At 40.9% G+C, this 6,682-nt stretch overlaps 1 long non-coding RNA gene across 1 annotated transcript; it reads right to left on the bottom strand.

Annotated features, from left to right (window-relative positions):
- Positions 1–1,996: 1,996 nt before the first annotated feature.
- On the bottom strand, positions 1,997–3,366 carry LOC119359761. Its single transcript, XR_005172654.1, has 3 exons — positions 3,167–3,366; positions 2,837–3,075; positions 1,997–2,268 (listed from the first exon to the last, which is right to left on the bottom strand). It is a non-coding gene; the product is annotated as an uncharacterized LOC119359761 (long non-coding RNA).
- Between the last annotated feature and the right edge of the window lie 3,316 nt (positions 3,367–6,682).

The following is a 6,682-nucleotide window of genomic DNA, read 5'->3' as shown; positions in this document are numbered from 1 at the left end:
AGTACCCATCACAATCCCTATCTCCCGCATTACATTATTTGCCATTTGCGTCTCGTTTTCCCCTCCCCCACTTCACCCTTGCCGTTTTATTCGCCCTATCTCTCTCCTTCCTCCCTCTCTATTTGCCTCTTTTGCCCGTTTGCTTGTTGTTTGCTTGTGTGTTAGTTTGCTTGCTTGTCATTATGGCTAGTCTCGTATCTTCTCGGTTGTCTCCCGAGAATGAAGTTCTAAATTTTAAACAAAGGGAGAGAGAAAATCTAAAATATGCTTGGTATAGAATTTGCAATGCTCAAAATAGATCTACCAGGAAGCAATCTACTTCAGTTCTTCTCCGCAATTTTTATGTAGGTGCTAGTCCTTGGTATAGATATATCCTTGATACCATTACCGGAGGGGGAAGTCCTATTATGAGCCCGAGTTGAGATGGTCTCGTTATCCTTCCCGTCCAAGCGCTTCCAGATTCGCATTGCACCAGGTATACGGCAGTGTATTCGAAATAATATATGCATGGCATGGCCCACCTACCGACCAGCATTAATGTGACGTCTCCGCTACCCGTTTGCCGGCTTGGATGCTTCTTAACGATACAGGCCGTTACCCTACCATTCTGAACCAACGGACGCCGTCTTCATCGGCCCATTTACTCCCACTTGTTCTTGCCTGTACACATTGGCAAACTCTGGAAGTGTCAAGTGCGGTGTACACAAATAATTCCTCTGCACCCAAATCCAAATTCAGTAACTCCCAGTTCTGCAGCATGAAAAACAGTTTCACTTCACAATTGTTTTCCATGCAGACATCGCAAAAGCAAACCAAAATGCTGCAGCACAAATAATCTTCAGTAATCCACAGAATGACCTGTGCACCTCATCACCTCTCAGATTGCCCACACACAGAGATCATGAAAACAAACCACATAGCATTCCCTTGGAGAGTACATGCATAGGAGCTCAACGGTGCAACAACAGCAGATCAATACAACACCAAAACAATACATGTGAAATGGATCATCGTCAGTTACGACTCTAAAAACTGTATCTCGAATTACATAATGAACAGTTCAGATCCGCACTCACAACTTTCCCTTCTTTGCAGTCCAAATCACATTCAGCTTCCTTTGCATGTACATTCTGATGTGTCAATACGAGAACGGATTCCTATACATTTGATCCTTATGATAATGGGCCAGGTGTGCTGGCAGTAGGCTTCCTTTGTCCACCTCTTCACTATATGTTTGACTGGAATCTGATTCACACGGATAAAATCGATGGCTTACATTTCAGGAATAGGACAGTTCATTGATAAAACTGAACAAAGTTTCAAACCATATGGGGACACATTTTCATGGTACTCACCAAGCATCCGCAGACGATATCGTGCATGCAATACGTCCTCTCCACACTCAATCTGCTCTTCCAATACCTTATGCCAAAATCTTTCTCCCATGAATATATGTTGTAAAAATTGTACGCCTCTCCAAGGGAGTCGAAACTTATATCTACTGTGGTACAATCACGTTCTCTGTAGGGTTCTATGCAAAACCCCTCATGGCTTTTAGGCAGTCACGCATGACAGGCACAGTGTCCTGCAAGGCGCTGCTGCACCTATGATTGTTCAGAAACAAAAGGCAGTCACGTGCGACGGGCATGGTGTCTTTACCCTGCAAGCCAACTGTGTTTTTTTGGGGAAGCAATAGCTTATATTACTTGACCAACAACAGCAAATTCATGCTGTATACAATTGTTCAGAGATGCCGGGACCTAGTAGAACCGCGCACACTCCGGCAAGGAGCTAGAAGCATGTTTGGCAGTTAAATGTGCAGCTAAATTTAACTCAGGCCTTACAAAGCTGAACTAGAAAATAAAAAAAGAACCACCGAGCTCTTGGATTTCAAGAATAGGTAGAACAGAAGCACGATTCTTCTTGTGGCTTTTCCATATCTCAATCAAACCCTCACAATCTGTTTTCCAGTGAACATTTGCTTAATAATCTCTAATGGGTTTAAACTTTTTACTGTCGACTATACTAACAAAATCATCATTTGACAGAATAAAAACATGACTAAACCGAATAGCATTTTCATAATGTACATGAACAATACTTACTGGAACATTCGAGACTTTCATGGGGATATAAAGCTACTTTTGGTCATCCATCAAGCGGAGCCGAAAGAGAACAGAGATGGCTTCAAAAGTTCAAATCCTTGACAGAAGGTGCTCCAAGATTCTTCCTGAACTTGTTGTGGCTATCATTGGGATGCCTCTCCACCTTTAGTAAATAAAAAATATGCACATATATGCAGAGTAAGAAGATGGATTTTGTTCATCGATCTTACCTATAAAGCAATCAACATACAAAATAAAGGCAAATATAGCATGATTTTTTCTAATCGCAGGGAGCAATCAGCCTACCAACACAGGCACATATCTATGAATTTTCAAAATTCATACACCAAACATACTACAAACACCAGTACATAATTTAGTAATTTCCTTACTGCAGAGATCAACCAGACTGAAAACATAGGCTCTCGTATAGTAAAAATTATCTAAATACAGGGAGCAAACAGTCTGCAACTACCAGTACATAAATCGGAAATCTTTTCACTACAGAGAGTAATTAGCCTGCATCCGTACTTTCAGAGACTACAGGCGCCTAAATTTTGTGAATGCAGAGAACAAATTAGTGTGCAAACACAGGCACATACAGCAGGAAATTTATTAATGCAGACAGCAACCCGCACTTGCTCTAACTGCATGATATATTCAGTCATTTCTACTTCCATTTTCTAAGTCACATAATATCGGATGGAAGGCAAAGTTTCTACTTCACCAACCTTTTGTTCCACCCCGGTGCTTGGGGATTCATCTCCCCCGTCGACAGCTCCGACCTTGGTGGCGAGCTCTCCCTTCTGTTCGCCGCCGCCTCCTTTGCCAACAAGATTTGTGCTTCGCCGCTGTCCACCGCCGTTGCGCTGCCTCCCGCTCCGCCTGCAGTGCCACTTGTAGATCCGCCACGGTAGAGACATTGACAGCCACAGGAACCGACTCCCCTATCTCCTCAAGCAGACTAAATCTGAATCTTGCAACAAATCCATCTCTGGATCAGCTAACAAGAGGGCTACAAAATGGGGGCAGCATCCCTGGAAAAGCAAAGATCCACGCACCTGCTAATTGGTTGCACCAGAAACTCCATGGCGGCTCGCCAGCGGCGCTAGTTGCCTCCGTCCCCGGGTCTTCAGCTTCCAAATGACACACGCCGTAGCCGAGAAGAATCTCGGTCCTGCCCTCAATTCATTTCTGCTGCCACCACTACACGGAAAGCCAATTTCCTGGTCCACGGATCAAACGGGGACGCGGGTTCTGATCCACACGGCTCACCACGCGAGACTGACGGTCGTCCACACTATCCTCAGGTCCGTCAACCCTGCCCCGCAGTAATGGCCCACCACCCAGCGTTGTCGCATACGTATTTCGCTACAGCGCTCGATTTTCTGGCGAACCGCCTGCGCGCGTATAGAACTCTGGCACAGATCCACGAGCGCTATGACACGTAGATAACGAGCTCATTTGAGCTCGAGCGCAATTACTCCGCGCCCGGAGGGGGAAGTCCTATTATGAAGGGAATTTCTTGGGTAGCCATACTTTTGATTCTTATAATGCTATGTTAGATTTATTTGGCTCACCACCTCTTTTGGTTAATGGAACTATGTTAACTTTGGAGCATGTTATGCAAAGACTTGAAATTATTGAAAATAAAGTTGCTACCATTGAATTAATTAAAAATCTAGATAAAAATATCAACAATAAAATTACCCAATATGGATCTAGGGTAGGAATGACTTTGAAAAATATTAAGGAAAAGGAACCCATAGTTAATGAGAAAATAAATCTAGATTCCACTAGAATCGATAAACTTGAGGGTATCATTACAAACTTTGGAACCGCTTTTTCTTCCATAAAGAATACTTCAAGTCCTCCTACTAAAATTGCCAAGCTTATTTATGTTCCTAAAAATAAGGGTGAATCATCTAGTGAGGAAACTGCGGATCTTAAATCTATAAGTATTCATCCCAATCTTTTTGCTATCATTAAGGAACGAATTTCTACAAACGAATTTTTCGATCTTGTGCCTAAGAGTTTGATAATCACTATAAAGAAAGAAATTCCTAAGGGAGATAGATGTCTCATTGAATAATTTCCTACCAAAGATGGCAATACCTAGATCTATTCTTGCTTGTTATGCCTAGCTAGGGGCGTTAAACGATAGCGCTTGTTGGGAGGCAACCCAATTTCATTTTTTATTCCTTGATTTTTTACTCCTGTTTAGTAATAAATAATTTATTTAGCCTATGTTTTGGTTGTGTTGTGTTTAATTAGTGTTTGTGCCAAGTAGAACCGTTGGGAAGACTTGGGGAAAGTCTTGTTGAACTTGCTGTAAAAAACAGAAACTTTAGCGCTCACGAGAAGTGCTGTAATTTTTATTTGGAAAGTGATATTTAGTTAATTCTTTTTGCATATGATTAATAGATAAATTCCTCACGTCCAGAAATTTATTTTAGAATTTTTGGGGTTCCAGATCTTGCGCTAGCTACAGATTACTACAGACTGTTCTGTTTTTGACAGATTCTGTTTTCCGTGTGTTGTTTGCTTATTTTGATGAATCTATGGCTAGTAAAATAGCTTATAATCCATAGAGAAGTTGGAATACAGTAGGTTTAACACCAATATAAATAAAGAATGAGTTCATTACAGTACCTTGAAGTGGTCTTTTGTTTTCTTTCGCTAACGGAGCTCGCGAGATTTTCTACTTTAAGTTTTGTGTTGTGAAGTTTTCAAGTTTTGGGTAAAGATTTGATGGATTATGGAACAAGGAGTGGCAAAAGCCTAAGCTTGGGGATGCTCATGGCACCACCAAGATAATCTAAGTACACCTAAAAGCTAAAGCTTGGGCATCCCCTCTTTCGTCTACTTCTATCGGTAACCTTACTTGGAGCTATATTTTTATTCACCACATGATATGTGTTTTGCTTGGAGCATCTTTTATGATTTGAGTCTTTGCTTGTTAGTCTACCACAATCATCCTTGCTGTACACACCTTTTGAGAGAGCCATACATGATTTGGAATTTGATAGAATACTCTATGTGCTTCACTTATATCTTTTGAGCTTTATAGTTTTGCTCTATGTGCTTCACTTATATCTTTTGAGCTTTATAGTTTTGCTCTAGTGCTTCACTTATATCTTTTAGAGCACGGTGGTGGATTTGTTTTATAGAAACTATTGGTATCTCATGCTCCACTTAGATTATTTTGAGAGTCTTAATAGCATGGTAATTTGCTTAAAATCCTAATATGCTTGGTATGCAAGATTAATAATAAAACTTTCTTATGAGTGTGTTGAATACTAAGAAAAGTTTGATGCTTGATGATTGTTTTGAGATATGGATGTGATAATATCAAAGTCATGCTAGTTGAGTAGTTGTGAAATTGAGAAATACTTGTGTTGAGGTTTGCAAGTGTCGTAGCATGCATGTATGGTAAATGTTATACAACAAATTTGAAACATGAGGTGTTATTTAATTGTCTTCCTTATGAGTGGTGGTCGGGGACGAGCGATGGTCTTTTCCTACCAATCTATCCCCCTGGGATCATGCGCGTGGTGCCGAGGTTTTTGATGACTTGTAGATTTTTGCAATAAGTATGTGAGTTCTTTATGACTAATGTTGAATCCATGGATTATACGCACTCTCACCCTTCCATCCTTGCTAGCCTGTTCGGTGCCGTGCATTGCCATTTCTCACATTGAGAGTTGGCACAAACTTCGCTGGTGCATCGAAACCCCATGATATGATACACTCTTTCACACATAAACCTCCTTATATCTTCCTCAAAACAACCATCATACATATTATGGCATTTCCATAGCCATTCCGAGATATATTGCCATGCAACTTTCCACTATTCCATTCATCATGACACATTCATCATTGTCATATTGCTTAGCATGATCATGTAGTTGACATAGTATTTGTGGCAGAGCCACCATTCATAATTCTTTCATACATGTCACTCTTGGTTCATTGCATATCTCGGTACACCGCCGGAGGCATTCATATAGAGTCATCTTTGTTCTAGTATCGAGTTGTAATCATTGAGTTGTAAATAAATAGAAGTGTGATGATCATCATTATTAGAGCATTGTCCCAAGTGAGGAATAAAAAAAGGGGGGGAAAGGACATAAAAAAGAGAAGGCCCAAAAAAAAGAGAAAGGCCATAAAAAAAGAGAGAAGGCCCAAAAAAATGAGAGAAAAAGAGAGAAGGGACAATGTTACTATCCTTTTACCACACTTGTGCTTCAAAGTAGCACCATGATCTTCATAGTAGAGAGTCTCTCATGTTATCACTTTCATATACTAGTGGGAATTTTTCATTATAGAACTTGGCTTGTATATTCCAACAATGGGCCTCCTCAAGTGCCCTAGGTCTTCGTGAGCAAGCAAGTTGGATGCACACCCACTAGTTTCTTTTGTTGAGCTTTCATACATTTATAGCTCTAGTGCATCCGTTGCATGGCAATCCCTAGTCCTTGCATTAACATCAATCGGTGGGCATCTCCATAGCCCATTGATTAGCCTCGTTGATGTGAGACTTTCTCCTTTTTGTCTTCTCCACATAACCCCCC

This window comes from Triticum dicoccoides, chromosome 2A, assembly GCF_002162155.2.
Source record: "Triticum dicoccoides isolate Atlit2015 ecotype Zavitan chromosome 2A, WEW_v2.0, whole genome shotgun sequence".
NCBI classification, from domain to species: domain Eukaryota; kingdom Viridiplantae; phylum Streptophyta; class Magnoliopsida; order Poales; family Poaceae; genus Triticum; species Triticum dicoccoides.
The sequence above is the reverse complement of the archived record's forward strand: the minus strand, read 5'-3'. Positions and strand labels throughout refer to the sequence as shown.